The sequence below is a fragment of the Ooceraea biroi genome, chromosome 6, assembly GCF_003672135.1.
Source record: "Ooceraea biroi isolate clonal line C1 chromosome 6, Obir_v5.4, whole genome shotgun sequence".
In the NCBI taxonomy this organism is placed as follows: Eukaryota; Metazoa; Arthropoda; class Insecta; order Hymenoptera; family Formicidae; genus Ooceraea; species Ooceraea biroi.
The window spans coordinates 8,608,408-8,623,929 of record NC_039511.1 but is presented as its reverse complement, the minus strand read 5'-3'; positions in this window follow the sequence as shown (position 1 = coordinate 8,623,929).

Genomic DNA, 15,522 nt, shown 5'->3' with positions numbered 1-15,522 from the left:
GCTCGTTAATCGCTTTAACTGGTGGCTCGAGGTAAATAAGCTTTTGCCCTCTTCACAATTTGGATTTCGCAAGCAACAGTCCTGTATTGATAACCTTTCGATCTTATATGCAGAGATACTAAAAACTTTCCAAGCTGATAAGGCGGTAGTAGAGTCCTATATAATAAGAGAAGCGCAATCGGAGTGTCACTTGCTGATTGGCTGACTGCCATGTTGGTCCCGTAGTGAATCCTATGGGCAAACTAACTGCAATCGGTGTACCATAAGTGAGAAAAAATATATTTATAATGTTATTTTCTAAAAAAAACTATTTTAGATATCCCTGAGACATTTTTGAAACATCTTAGATATACATGTTGTACAAGTTATATCATACCATTGTTACGTCCCACCGATGGTGAGAATAAGCAACAACCGTGTTGGCTCCTTTTATTTTAAGTCACCCTGCCTTCACCGGATTTACTTGGGACTAGTGGAGCCACGAGTAATTGATCCCGTTCATCAAAATAAAAAGAATAAAATATGCGTAATGACGGTAAAAGAAATAGCAAAATAATAATAATCATAAAAGAAATGAAAATAAAAGTAATGGTAAAAGTGATAATAAATGATAACAGGATTAACTGTAAAACGAATAATAATATAACAATAGTAATAATAATAATACGCTAATTTAAAAATATTCTACTTGCTAGTCATGATAGAAAAGCACTCACAAACATGAAAAATCAGTGAATCAAATAAAGGGGCGATCGGATATCCGTTCGATAGCCGGTGCTATGTGAAACAGTAGTGAAGTGGAAGGATATGAAAAGGGAAGCCGAAGTTACCTGCCCTCGGCCGTAGGTAAACGGAGACTTGGAATAACGGAGACTTGAGATAATAACTCGACGTACTAAACTTGAAGAATATAGTAGTATAATTGGTACTGAGTAGAACTGAATGAAATACAGTGGATGTGTTAATCGTTCAGGAGATCGTTGACTACTGACTCGAGCCTCGTTCTCTGGACCTTTGTCCATTGCCAAAAAGGTGGGGGTCCTCTTTGTTTCGCGATGATGAAAGGGGGTGTTTAGATTTTTGGTGTTTATTCCCCTGGTCCGGCGGAGCTTCCTTATCGAATTCTTTAGTCGATAAGATCCTCCGTCGTGTCGCTCGGTACCTCTTTCAGACTGACTCAATGCTCCACGCAAAATTTCAGTTAAAACTTTGGCGCACATATTTATCATACTAATTATAATATATGATAACGAGTAATACGGCGATTAATACACCCTATAGTATAAATTTAAAATAATAATAATAATGATAAACGATTACAACGGATGAATATAAAATAAAATAACGCAACGCACAATTATAAAAGAATACTATAAAATAAAATAATGAGGGAAGCCACACTAATCGGCCTCCACGGTTTACAAAAGGGAAAATTAAAATTATAATAAAAAAACGCCAGGGGACGTCACACCATAACCTGTACTATTTCTATTGAGAATAACCAAATGGACCAGATACAATAAGCTACGTCATATACAAATAGACAGCTGCGAGCCCAACATGGCGACCATGGGAAGCATGGAGGGGGTAACGATTCCGCTTCTCTTATTATATAGGACTCTAGGCGGTAGTGGTGGCCTTTTTAGACATTCAAGTGGCTTACGACAATGTGTTGGGAGATATTTTGCTAGAAAAACTTCAAAGGTTGGGGGTTCCTCCTCGTACTGCCCATTTTGTGTATAACTTGGTGTCTGAGCACCACGTCACGTGTCGCTTCGGTGAAATTGACGAGAAGTGTTGGGTTTTCAGGGGGTCTATTACGTATCTCTTCACGGAGTGAAAATGCGAAAAGTGAGCAAATTCACTAGTGTTGACCAATCAAATTATAAATATTCTAGTAAATGTGCTCATTTGTCACATTTTCACTCCGTGAAGAGATACTGTTACGTCCCGCCAATAGTGGGGATGAGTAACAACCGTGTTGGCTCCTTTTATTTTAAGTTACTCTGCCTTCACCGGATTTACTTGGGAATAGTGGAGCCACGAGTAATTGATCCCGTTCATCAAATAAAAAGAAAACGAAATATGCGTAATGACAGTAAAAGATAAAAAAAATAATAACAGTTATAATATGACAATAGAATAAAGTAAATTAATAGCAATCATAGAAGAGAAATAAAAATAGAGATAATGATAAGGGTAATAATTAATGATAATGGTAATAATGATAAAAAGAATGATAAAATACTAATAAGAATAAGAATAAAAAAATACCAATAATAATAATAATAATAATACATTAATTTAGGAATACTCTACTTGCTAATCAAGGTAGAGAAGCACTCACAAATATAAAAGATCAATGATTCACACAAAGAGTCGATCGGACATCCTGTTCGATCATCGGTGTAATATGAAATAATTGTAACGTGGAATTATGTGAAAGGGGAAACCAAAGTTACCTGCCCTCGGTCGTAGGTAAGCGGAGACTTGGAATATTGGAGACTTGGAATAGTAACTCGAAGTATTCAAATTGAAAATAGTATAATTGGTACTGAGTAAAACTGAACAAGACTTGTGCGATGAATACAGAGAATGTGCTAGCTGTTCCGAAGATCGATGACTACTGCCCGAGCTTCATTCTCTGGACCTTTGTTCCATTGCCAAAAAGGTGGAGGTCTTCTTTGTTTCGTGATGATGAAAGGGGATTTTTAGATTTTGGTGCTTATCCCCTTGGTCCGGCGGATTTCCCTTATCGAATTCTTTACTGTCGATAAGATCCTCTGTCGTGTTGATCGGTGCTGCTTTCAGAGCGACTCGATGCTCCACGCAAAATTTCGGTTTAAAACTTTGGCGCCAGGCATGTATATATATAATACTAATTATAATATATGATAACATAAGTAATACAACGAACAAATACACCCTATCATGTAACATTAAAAATAATAATAATAAACGATTACACCTACAACGGATGAAAATATAAAATAAAATAACGCAACGTACAATTATAAAAGAATACTATAAAATAAGTTAATGAGGAAAGCCATACTAATCGGCCTCCACAGTTTACGAAAGGAAAATCAAAGGACAAAATAATAATAAAAAATAACGCCAGGGGACGTCACACTATTATATGTTCTCGTGCCAATTCTTGCAAATTATGTATATCTGTCATGAGCTGAGTTAAGTGGTTATCATAGGTTCGTGGTTCTTCTGCATCGTTAATTTCATTAGACGGGAGTCTAGCTAATTTACAAACACTAACTCATATGGAGTGTAGCCGGCGGCTTCGTGAGTACTGGTGTTATATGAAAATGCTGCATAATGTACTAGTTTATTCCATTCTGTGAATCTATTGACAAATTGTTTTAAAAATTCTACCAAAATTAAATGTGATCTTTCCAAAGCTCCGTTGGCTTGTGGATAAAAGGCGGTTGTTTGGAATTGTTTAATGCGAAATTGTTTGGCAAAGCGTTTTAGCAGTTTACTGGTGAAATTGGTTCCCTGATCGGTGAGTATAGCCTTAGGGGCTCCAATGGTACAAAGGACTCCAAAAAGGCGTTAGCGACATTCACAGCTGTGGCGGACTGTAAGGGAATAGCAAGAGAAAATTTGGTTAAATGATCCTGGATGATGAGGATATAAGAATTGTGTTGAGAAGTTACTGGTAATGGTCCCACAATGTCTAGTGATACTTTCTCGAATGCTGTGTACGGAGTGTCCGTGATTAACATGGGTTGTTTCGTCTTTGTGCGAACCACTTTCTTGAGTTGGCATTGTAAGCAGTTGTTGATGTAGTTCTGGATATCCGTTTTGAGATTGGTACAATACAAATTTTGGCGGATACGATTATAGGTCTTTGTAACCCCTTTATGGCCTCCAACTATTGATGAATGTGCTTCCTCAAGAATGGATTTACGTCGCTCGGTGTCCGGTATTCGGACTATTCCATGGCAAATGATTAATTTGATGGATAACCCTATTAATGCTTCACGGATAGACGTAAGGATTGTAGTCCACTCAAAATTATCACTTGTTGCAGTTTTTGCTAGAGTTAGTATCTTTATAGGATTTGCGATCAATGCTTCACGAAGTGAAATGGATAACTGATTCAAGATGTCTTTAACTAATTTGTCATTGATGGTATTTTTACTAATGAGAATAAAATCAGTTTTATTTAGTCGTTTGTGAGTTAATACTTTCCCTGTTTGTGCGTTGGTTATGTGTGGTAATAGGTTTTGTGGTTGGAGAAGTCGGGATCCGTTATCACACGGTTTTCCGTCCCTCGTCATGAAGTACAAATAATGTTCTCTTTGCATGAATAGTTGATCGCGACTATGTATTATACTGTGTTTCGCTGCTCGTGTTATCATTTGTGACTGGTCAAAATTATCTAGTTCGTCTGGATTAAATTCATTAAATCGTGTTGTCAATATTGCTTTCGTTATTCTTCTTATTGTCACTGTCATAATTATCATGAAGTTTGTGAGTTTGGTTGTTAGTATGATCTGTATCATGAATATCATTAATATCGTCGTCAGGAATATTTTCGTTAATATCGTTTTCTCCGTCGTCGCTAGTGTTGATGGGAGGATTGCGCTGGTTAGAATTGGTTTTATCATTACTCAATTCCTCTAATAATTCACTCAAGATTTGTAAGAGATTTGGTGGCAGAGTTAATCGTGAGCTTATAGTATTGTCGTCAGTCGTTAGAGTAAGGGTGTCATCCTGCGTGTCTACGTCTGCGGAAAGAGTGGGATTGGTATCGGCGTTGTTCCCTTCCGGAAGTAATTGTTCTAAATGTAAATTAGTGTGTTCCACAGATGGATTGTTAGATTGTGGTTCTGGATGTATTTGCGCTTGGAATGTGTGTTCCGTAAAGAGAGGTTTCTGCAATTCTTTCCGAGTGAATGGTATACTGTCGCCATCCGATGCTGCTACTTGTCGAGTTTGTACTCCCCCACATATGGGTTCTGGTTCTTCCCACATTGATCCTCTCCGGGGTGAGGATTTTAGATGCTGAGGATTTGCTTGCCTAGCACGCGCGTCGTCATCCTCTGGACATTTTTCGATTTCATCGTATTGCGGTTGCATCATATACAGGGTGTCCCAAAATAACCGCATTTCCTTTTACTGACAGGTTCTGCGGAACATTCTGAAACGAAAACTCTAATATGAAAATGTCGAGGCTACAATAGTTTTTAAATGGGAAGCACTTAAATTTGACCAATTACTTTGCAGAAATTTGGCGCGCTCAGGTATGGTACAGTAGCGAAGGTGCAGAATTATCTCAATATCTAAAAGTGAATCAATAAAGGGCACCTTCGCTACTGTACCATACCTGAGCGCGCCAAATTTCTGCAAAGTAATTGGTCAAATTTAAGTGCTTCCCATTTAAAAACTATTGTAGCCTCGACATTTTCATGTTAGAGTTTTCGTTTCAGAATGTTCCGCAGAACCTGTCAGTAAAAGGAAATGCGGTTATTTTGGGACACCCTGTATACATGCTGTACAGGGTTTTGAGATAACGCGTCGGCGTTGATGTTTGTTTTGCCGGCTTTGTAAGCAATTTCATAGTCATACTCAGCGAGTTTAATTCTCCAACGTGCTAATCGTGAGGTGGGGTCTTTTGCTTTATGAAGCCAAGTCAATGGTTTGTGGTCGGTAATTAAGGTGAATCGTTTCCCGTAGAGGTATGGTCGAAAATGTTGGACGGCGTACACGATCGCGAGTAATTCCTTTTCTATAGTGGAATAATTTTTTTCGGCGTCATTTAGGACTCGTGATGCATAACTTATGGGACGATCTTTCCCTAATGATCCCTGACTCAAAATAGCGCCTATAGCCGCACCTGATGTGTCTGTTATAAATATGAATGGTTTTGTAAAGTCGGGATATTGTAACACCGGTTCTTCACATAAAGCATTTTTTAAAGTATTAAAGGAGTCTTGTTCTCTCTGTTCCCATTGAAATTTTGTGTCATTTTTTAGCAAGTTAGTTAAGGGTTTCGCTATTTTAGAGAATCTTTCTATAAATCGGCGGTAATATCCGGTTAAACCGAGGAATTGTTTTATATTTTTGGCGTGGTTAGGTGTTGGAAAATTTTTTACGCTTCGATCTTTTTTGGATCGGGATAGACTCCATCCTGACTTATTACGTGTCCCAGGTAATTGACCTCTTTTCGGAGAAATTCACACTTATCAGGCTGTAATCGGAGGTTCGCCTCGCGTAGTCTAACTGCTAATTTTTCAAATTTAATCTCGCGCTCGCGTAATGAACTCGCATATATAACAATATCGTCTAAATAAACAAACATTTCGATTCCTTGTAATCCCTTTAATACTATATCCATTAATCTTCGAAAAGTGGACGGTGCGTTTTTGAGACCGAATGGCATTCTATCAAATTCGTAATGCCTGTGTGGAGTGGAAAAGGCAGTCTTGTGACTATGATTTGGATGCATTCTAATCTGATGAAATCCGGAAGCCAAATCGAATACTGAGAAGTATTTAGCACTGCCTAACTGATCGAGTATGTCTGTAATATTAAGAAGTGGATATGAATCGCCTATTGTCTTTTCATTCAATGTTCGAAAGTCTAGCACCATTCTCCATCGTTTATTCCCGTGCGAATCGGTTTTTTGGAACTATCCAAACTGGAGTATTATAGGGGGAGTAGATGGTTTGATAATTGTTTGATCTAATAGTTCCTTTACCTGCCGATTTACTTCATCTTATGGACGGGAGGGAATCGATACTGTCACGTATGTACCGGAGTATCGTCGGTCGTAGGAATGCGATGTTGTGCGACATTGGTAAATCCGAGATGTTCCCCTGGCAGATGAAAACAATCCGCGTTTCGATCAATTAATTTTTCAACATGTGCGCGCTCGTTGTTTAAATGATCTAATCATAAGACGTTAATTACTTCGTTTTTTCTAGGATCTACACGACTTATTCTTAGACAAGATCTTGATTTTGATTTTGATTCTGAAATTGAATTAGGATTGGAATTCGAGTCAGATTTAGAATTAGAACTTGATTTAGGATTTGGATTCGAATCCGAATTAGAATTAGAATTAGTTAAGGTTGGACTCGGTTTTGAGGCAGGATTTGAATTTGTCTCGAGATGTGAATTTTTTAATTCATCGAATTCGTATAGTTTAATTGTAGGAATAGTAACGTCGTAATCGTCATTAGTGGTATTAATTACACGTAAATGCGCTTTTCCATCCCGCACTGTGACGAGAGCATTACCTAGGAAAACTCCTTCTGCCAGTTTTAATCTAGGAACGTATTCTTCTTTTAATTCGGGATTAGCGACTTGAACATAAATCTGCGAATTAGCCCATGCAGGAATAGTTAAAATTTCTTTTGCTTCGAATGGAATGCTAATATGACCCCATTCTAGCCGATTTAATTCATAATTTAATTTTACTTTGAATTGTTTAAAGAAGTCGGAACCTATTATTCCATCTTGCGGTATAGGGAAATCGTCTTCTACCAAATGAAAAGCGACTGGACATCCTAAGATATCTACTTGTGCCAGCCCTAAGGTGGTCACAGAATGCGTCGTAATTTCGATTAATTGGAGAATTTTATTCCTTTCTACTGGCGTATTGAAATTTAAGAACCGCTTTTTAATAATATTCGGACCTGACCCACTATCGACTAGAAAGAGTGAAGGAATTGTTAGATCTTTACTTTCCAATTTTACAGTTGGGCTTTCGTCTGTATTGGAAAAATTTACTGTTCGACATTTGAGTCCGTCTCGACTGTTATCACTCGAGTGGGGCGCGTATTCGTGTTTCCCGGAGTCGCCCCCGTTTTCGCGGAAATTCGTCCGTTTCCCTAAGCTTGATCGCGTTGCTGGTTATTAAAAGCTCGCTTTCGACAATCTTCAATTACATGGCCTGACTTTTTACAGTACCGACATGTTACACTATTTGAATTTTGTGATGATCCCGAGGGGGGTGGTGGTGTCTGTATATTATTTCGATTCTGATACCCGCGTGAAGAATTTACTTGGATTGGTCTCGAGTTTGTAGGATTATGTCGCGTCGGTGCTCTATTGTTGATCAATCTGCAACGGTCAGCGGTATGCCCAATTTTATGGCAGTATTGACACGTTACTGGCTCGGCATTGACTCGTCGTAAGGATGCATTTCCTGTGCGTTTACTATCGGTGGACATCTTTTCTCCGAGTACTATCTGCCTTATTGTTTTCATTGTCTCTAGTTCCCTTTCGGCATCTATGGCGCGACTCTCTAACTCATTGAATGTTCCCGTTTTTACAATTTTTATTTCTGAATTTAAACCACGCAAAAAGCAAATTTTCATATGTTCTTCTACCGATTGTTTAAAGTCTTGGCTAACGGTGCTGGCCTGTCGCTTCTGAGCATCTAATATTCTTTTACCGACTTCACGAATACGATTTGCATAAGATGATACCCTTTCGTCGTCCTTCTGACACATACGCGAGTCGAGCTTGAGCTTCATAAACCGTTTCTCTGGACCCGTATTTATTACGTAGAAATTCGACTTGCAAAGAAGTGAATACTTTTCCGAGTATTGATCGATGAGCATCACCCTTTAATTTATTACGAATAGCACGCACGAGAATCATCTCCTGAGTTGGAGCTATCATGCTAAGCGCTTCTTCGCAACCCTCTATGAAATGCGAAAACGCGACGGATTCTCCGTCGAAGTTTCGTACTGCTTCTAGTGCATCGCGAATGGAAAAGTGTGCAATATTACTGAAATCGAAGAGATGTGTTGGATTGGTACTTGTACCTTGTGATTCTGCTTGTAGTTGTTGCTGTTCCTATAGCTGACGAATTAGATGTTCTTGCTGCTCCAATCGTCTTTGTAATTCGGCGAGATCCATTTCGTTTGCTTCTACAATGGAGCTTCTTCGTGGAGGACTATGTATCATTTCCGCGCACTCAATAATTACTTAATCTTTTCTGCACACAGCTCGACCATCCCACCACTGTCACCAATTTTGTTACGAGATGGAACGCTAATATTTTAGTTTTTTGGAGTCAATGCATTTAAGCAATTTACCCCAGGGACTCAAGTTGTGTGCGTTTTACGATTGTCCAGAGCTCCGACGGCTCTACAGTGGGGCGGAACAAGACGCCTGTCGAGTTTCGTGGGCACTTAGCCGCAGAAATCTCGAGTCGAGCCTACCCATAAGCTTCGCTGTAAGGGCCTACGACCTTAGGTCGTAATAACCCGAACACACGAAAGGGTCAGCTCGTGGTCCGTTTTTAGGCAAGGGAACTGAATCCCTTTTACCAAGGATAGGAAATCGTGCGAAAAGTTGGCAAGGAAAGTGAAGGATGAAGTCAAAAAATAATATTCCGATTTAAATAAGATTATAATATATTCTGTTTTTAAAAAAATACAAATTCGCCATTTTCTTTTGACGCACGGATTAAAATTAAATATATATATAATTAATTAAAATATAAAAAATAAAATTTCACAATAATTAAATAATTAAATACGAATTTTGGGTATGATGTTGAGAGGATGAAGGTGGTAGGAAATTGTGGGTTAGCAGAGGTTGAAGGAAAGACACCGGGATTAAAACTGGATGTTGTCTGTTTCGGGTGATGACAGGTACGACGGAATTAGGACTTGCGGTGGACAATACCTCCCTCAAACGCGTAATGTCCACGGGATCAGGTCCTATAAGGAAAGCTGAAGGTGGAAGGGGTAGAAGATATGTGGGGAAAAAGTCGAGAATATACTCTCTCAGGATCTCTAGACCGAATTCGTAAAAGGATTTGCGGAGGGGAGGGGAAGAAATATCCTTGGGTGTCGAGGGGAAGAGAAAGCGGGATTTCTGAAAGAGGAACCGAATGTTCCTCAATATCAGAAGGGAGCAAGTATTGGTCAAGCTCTGGGGAAGGAATAGGAGAAAACCATGGAGGGGATAGTTCTGGGAGGGAAAAAAGGAAATCGGTCTAAGAAGAAAATGATGGTGAAGGAAAGGATCTATGATCGACTGAGGAATCTGGAGAGGAAATGGGGGAAGGTGTGTGCGTGTCGATTGAATCACGAGGAGGACTCGGTGTTAAATCGCGATTGTTGCGAGCGGTCGCCGTCGATTCGGGAAAAGCTGCCCTTCGGTTGGCCGAAAATGTCTTCGCGGGGTGAGACGAACTCTCTGTTCCGTGTTCTAAGTGAGCCACTTAAAGAAAAAAACGGAAATGAACTCTTTGATCGTTATTACAAATTAAGGAGGTTCCAGTAAAATAAAATCGGAAGGGAAGAAAATAAATCGAATGATAAATGTTCGGCTTACTTTCTTGCTTTGTAGAGTATATCTTCGTTTAGAGGTCTTCAATTGCTGCCGCGGAGTAGGGAGTCGAGCTGGCCAGAAATGAGTTAGAGCTGAGAAATTCACTGACTCTACGACTCAACTGCTGGACTTAGAAACTGTATCAAAACTTTTACGTATCAAGACTTTCACGTAGTATCACGGAATAAAATTTTTTGAAGAAGAGAGCCCTCCGACCAGATCGCTCCCTTTATATATGGCTGAAAATGCTTAAAGTGGGGCATTCTAATTCTGGGAATAACAATTTTTTATAAACTAGTGGTCGCTCTAATAATTATCGCGGTATAAACAGACAGCTTTATGATAATGTTTTTTGGAAATTATAGTGCGGCACTTGTGATGAATCACCCCTTGACTCCCCTTAGTATGACCAACAGGATGTTCGTCGCATTGGTGCAGATTTATTTTTTATAAGTAACTAGCCCACGCGTGTCTGAATTCTTAGTATAAAAATTCTGTGAGTTAATTTATTACTTTTTGCGGGTGACATCTCTCAAGTGCCGCTCCAGTTTTTACCGATCTGGAGCAATCTCAGTTGTTTGATATTAGCCGCATACGCGCGGTATGTTTCGGCCATGTAGTGTTTCGGCGGGGTGCAAGTGGCCAGTATCTCAAGAGTTTTCATTCATCATTTAGCATGAATCTTAGTGAGACCACGGGGCCCCCTGCACTCCCCTTGCCTGATCTCAACGCAGTATGAAGAGTTAAACTATTTAGATGTATTAATTCCCTTGGAAGCGAGGAACCGTGGAGTCTCTTGGACGTAACACGATTTAAGGATAATTCATATTGTCGGAAAAGGAATGTGAGAGTCGGAGATTCAATTATTAATTGAATAGTTAATTACCAAGATATTGGGTTTATTCAAGTTGATCAATTGATAATTTTGAACGAATTAGTGAGGGAGAAGTAGATAGAGTATGAACCTTGATTTGTGACCGCGTTGACGCCGTTTTAGAGATCTCGTTGCTGTACTTCTTTCTAACCGATTTAAAGAACTGAAGAACCGCGGATATGAGTGAAGAGAGCCAGTTAAGAACCAGGAAGAAAAGAGAGCAAGAAAACTTGGTTGGTTCCTTTTATACCAAAATCGTGAGCAACAGAATTTTCCTTTAGCCAATGGGAGATCTCGAAAATGGCTGCAACAGGCATAGGCAGAGAGGGAAGATCCCGCGCAAATCCCCGCTCTTGGCCTACAGAATCTTCGCGAAAGTTCTAACGATTCTTACATGTATATATACTTATGGTATTTTATATATAATTTTATCTTGTTTGATCAAACATAAGATACTTGTTTTTAAACAATGGGAATACAAATATTGGTATCGTTAATCTGTGCGTTAACATTATGCAATAGGCATAGGGTTTAATAAGAAAACAATTCAAAAGATATGGTCACACTTCGCCTCCAGGACGCGCGACCTGCTTAATATTTACTTATAACTGAGCCTTGGAGAGTGACTATATCGATATAATTAAAATGCTATAAAAATATATCTCGTGTGCATAAGTCTTAGGCGCTATGTCGGGGAGGATGACTAAACGTGCAACCTTGGTCCCTTGAGAGGTTGTTCGGAAAGGAATTTTGGGATGGATCATAAAAGAGAAAGTTTGTCGGAAGGCAGTAACATTGGTATATGATGGTTAGATGAAAAAAGGAATCCGGAAAAAGGAGACTTTGTCGGGACGTAACAGCCTGATGCTGCCGACAACTATACGCGCAATCATCTGCGGCCCTTTAAATTGCGGTAAAACCAACGTTCTGATAAGTCTACTGGAAAGTCCGCACGGTGTACGTTTCAAGAACGTGTACATGTACTCGAAGTCGTTGCAGCAGCTGAAATATCAGTACTTGGAGAATCTGTTGTCGTCGATCGACGAAATCGGTTACTTTACGTTCTCCAATAACAGTGATGTCATTCCACCGAGCGAGGCGCGTCCAAACTCGATCTTCGTCTTTGATGACGTGGCATGCGATAAGCAAGATACGGTGAGAGAATACTTCTCAATGGGATGTCACTCGAACGTCGATTCCTTCTATCTCTGTCAGACATATGCGAGAATACCGAAACATCTTATACGCGACAACGCGAACCTGCTGATCCTGTTCAAACAGGATGGTACCAACTTGAAATACGTGTACAATGATCACGTGAATACCGACATGCCGTACAGTGATTTTTGTTCATTGTGTCACAGTTGTTGGCAACGCGAGTATGGATTCTTAGTGATAGACAAGGACAGTGCGCTTACTAACGGGCGATACAGAAATGGATTTAACGTGTTTGCGATACCGCAGAGCGGTTAGTCGTTGATCGGGGATGAAACGCGAGCGATCGATAACATGGCTGGGAGCAATGATATTTGTGAACGTGAAAAGATCGTGAGAGCGATTGAGAAAACGAGCGAATCGATCCGCAAGAAACATCGTGCTCTGAAGACTGGTAAGATCGAGGTGATATCGCGGTGAGGAGACACCTCGGACCTATTATCGAGTCGTTACAAAAGATCGTTGACAACTCGAGCACGCGTGCGATAAAGGACGAGCCGGACGATGACGTAGAGATTGAAATATCACGCATCCCAAAGCGTGAAAAGGAGGAGGAGAATGCGATATGGAGGAAGATAAAGAGGAAACGAGTGAACGGCTCATCGGATAGCGAATCACACAAATCGAAACAGCGTATCAGATCGAGCGATGCACCGGATGCGCCATTGATAACCTCTACGCTGCGTACGACGATCGGAGCCGTATAACCACCGATGACTCTTCCAACCGAGGACGTTTTCGAAACCACGGACGATTCGTTCACGACGTCCGTTCAACAACACGTACAAACGCCAGAGGGTCAGGAAGCGTTGCGGACTCACTTGGGTCCGCTGGGCCAACAGTACATTGGAGCTGTTATAAGCCGTGACGAGGAGATAGATCGCGTGTTCGGCGTTTATGTCAGTCAGGATGGACTGATGTTCGGTAATAAACGGTTCGAGGTGGACAACAACGATAACATACTTCTCGACGATGTGCGATATAAAGGCACACCTGGTCTTTACGAGCTAATTTTCAAGAGACATCCCGACGAGGTCATGTACACGGATGACGATTTGCAAAAGTACAAGAGCATGCTGCCGACGACGAACGCGCATAGACGCAATTACAACGCGCAGGATCAATTACGGGGCAACAAGGGACACAAGTATAAACACATAATCGCACCGTTACTACCATTTGAACCTAAGAAGAAATCCGGAAGAGGATTACCTCGCGCCATGACACTGAACGACAATGCGATCGATTACGTGCACTGGGACGATCCGAACGAGCTAGTGGATCTCCTACGATTATTCGACGCTTCGCGTCAAGCCGGACACAAATCTCACGACAACGAGATGCTGTCGATCATCGAGGAACTTCGAGAAGCTGGTATCATTATAAATTGACTCGTGTATCGTCAAAACGAACCAGTCGATCAACGTCACTCGCATCGAACGAATGCCTCTCAACAAGTTTGGGCTATCCGAACGGAAAAACGACGCAATCGGCAACAATTCGCGTCATTGGGGCGAATTAGTGAGAAGTTACGTGCGCCGTAACGCTCTGTGTCGCATCGCTACGGACTTTGATGCAAAGTCGCGCAAGATTCACCACGTAGCGGAGCCCAAGGCTGATACCGACGCCGTCAATAAATTGTACTTGGAACGGTACGTTGAAACGTTGAAGAATCATCCCAAAGCGTGAGAAGGAGGAGAATTTGAGAAGAAGTTGATTGCGTTCGAGAGGGACATGAAGGAGTACCGGACCGAGCTAGACGACATTCGACAGGCGCTCACAGATCTCAAAAGTATAGACAACGGCAACCCTCCTCCACTCCCCCCCGCGGAGCATCTCCCCACTCCCCCCGCGCCACTCGAGCGCCCCCACACCGCCCCCGCGGAGCTCCAGCCTCAGCGAATGGTCCAGGAATAACTCAGGAAAGGGTACGAATAAGTAACGGACGACCGCAATGGACGAGCTTCGACGTATAAAGTTGGAAAGCGAAGGTTACAAACGGCTAACCAACGAGAATGAAAACGACGACAAACGGCTAAAGAACGGCTTTCAAATGGATATCGAACGGATAACGAACGACTCAAGAACGGTTCAAGAACGGCTTTCGAACGCTGGTGAACGGCTCAGGAACGTTAGCGAACGGCTATTGAAGCAGTAACGAACGGGTGCGAACAGTTACGAACAGGTATCGAACGGCTATTGAAGCGGTAACGAACGGGTGCGAACAGGTATTGAACAGCTAACGAACGGCTATCGAACGGATACGAACAGCTAACGAACGGCTCAGAAACAGATACGAACGGCTCAAGAACAGCTAACGAACGGATCAGTAACAGGTACGAACGGATATCCAACAGCTAACGAACAGCTTAGGAACAGGTACGAACAGCTATCAAACAGCTAACGAACAGCTCAGGAACAGGTACGAATGGCTTTCGAACAGCTAACGAACGGGTGCGAACAGGTACGAACGGATATCGAACGAATATCGAACTGATATCGAACAGCTCAGGAACAGATACGAACGGGTGCGAACAGATACGAACGGGTGCGAACAGATACGAACGGATATCGAACGGTAACAGTTTGAGACAAAATCATAATGTAATTATCTTCGCACATAATACGCGCCGACCAGTCGATGATTTGCATTCGTCAAAACATGAGCTCCGAAGGACGTAAGAAAGGTACCGTCAGTTCCGAGAAGCGGCGACTCGTTGAGGAACTGCATGCCCCGGCGAGAAGAAATTTTCCACGAAGACGGGTCATAGTTCGAGGATACGATGACCTGTGGCAGGCAGACGTAGTCGAGATGCGTCCGTACTCACGTTTCAACAGAGGTTACCACTACGTACTCACCGTCATCGATGTGTTGAGCAAGTACGCATGGGCCATGCCGTTGAAGAGCAAAGGCGGAAGCGAGACGGCTGCGGCTATCGCCTAGATAATTCGAGAGAGCAAGAGATGTCCGAAAAACTTGCAAACCGATATGGGGAAGGAATTTTATAACACTGACGTACAACAACTCACGAGGAAACAACATCAATCACTATTCAACGGATTCGGTGTTGAAGGCATCGGTCGTCGAGCGATTCAATCGTACGCTGAAAAACGCC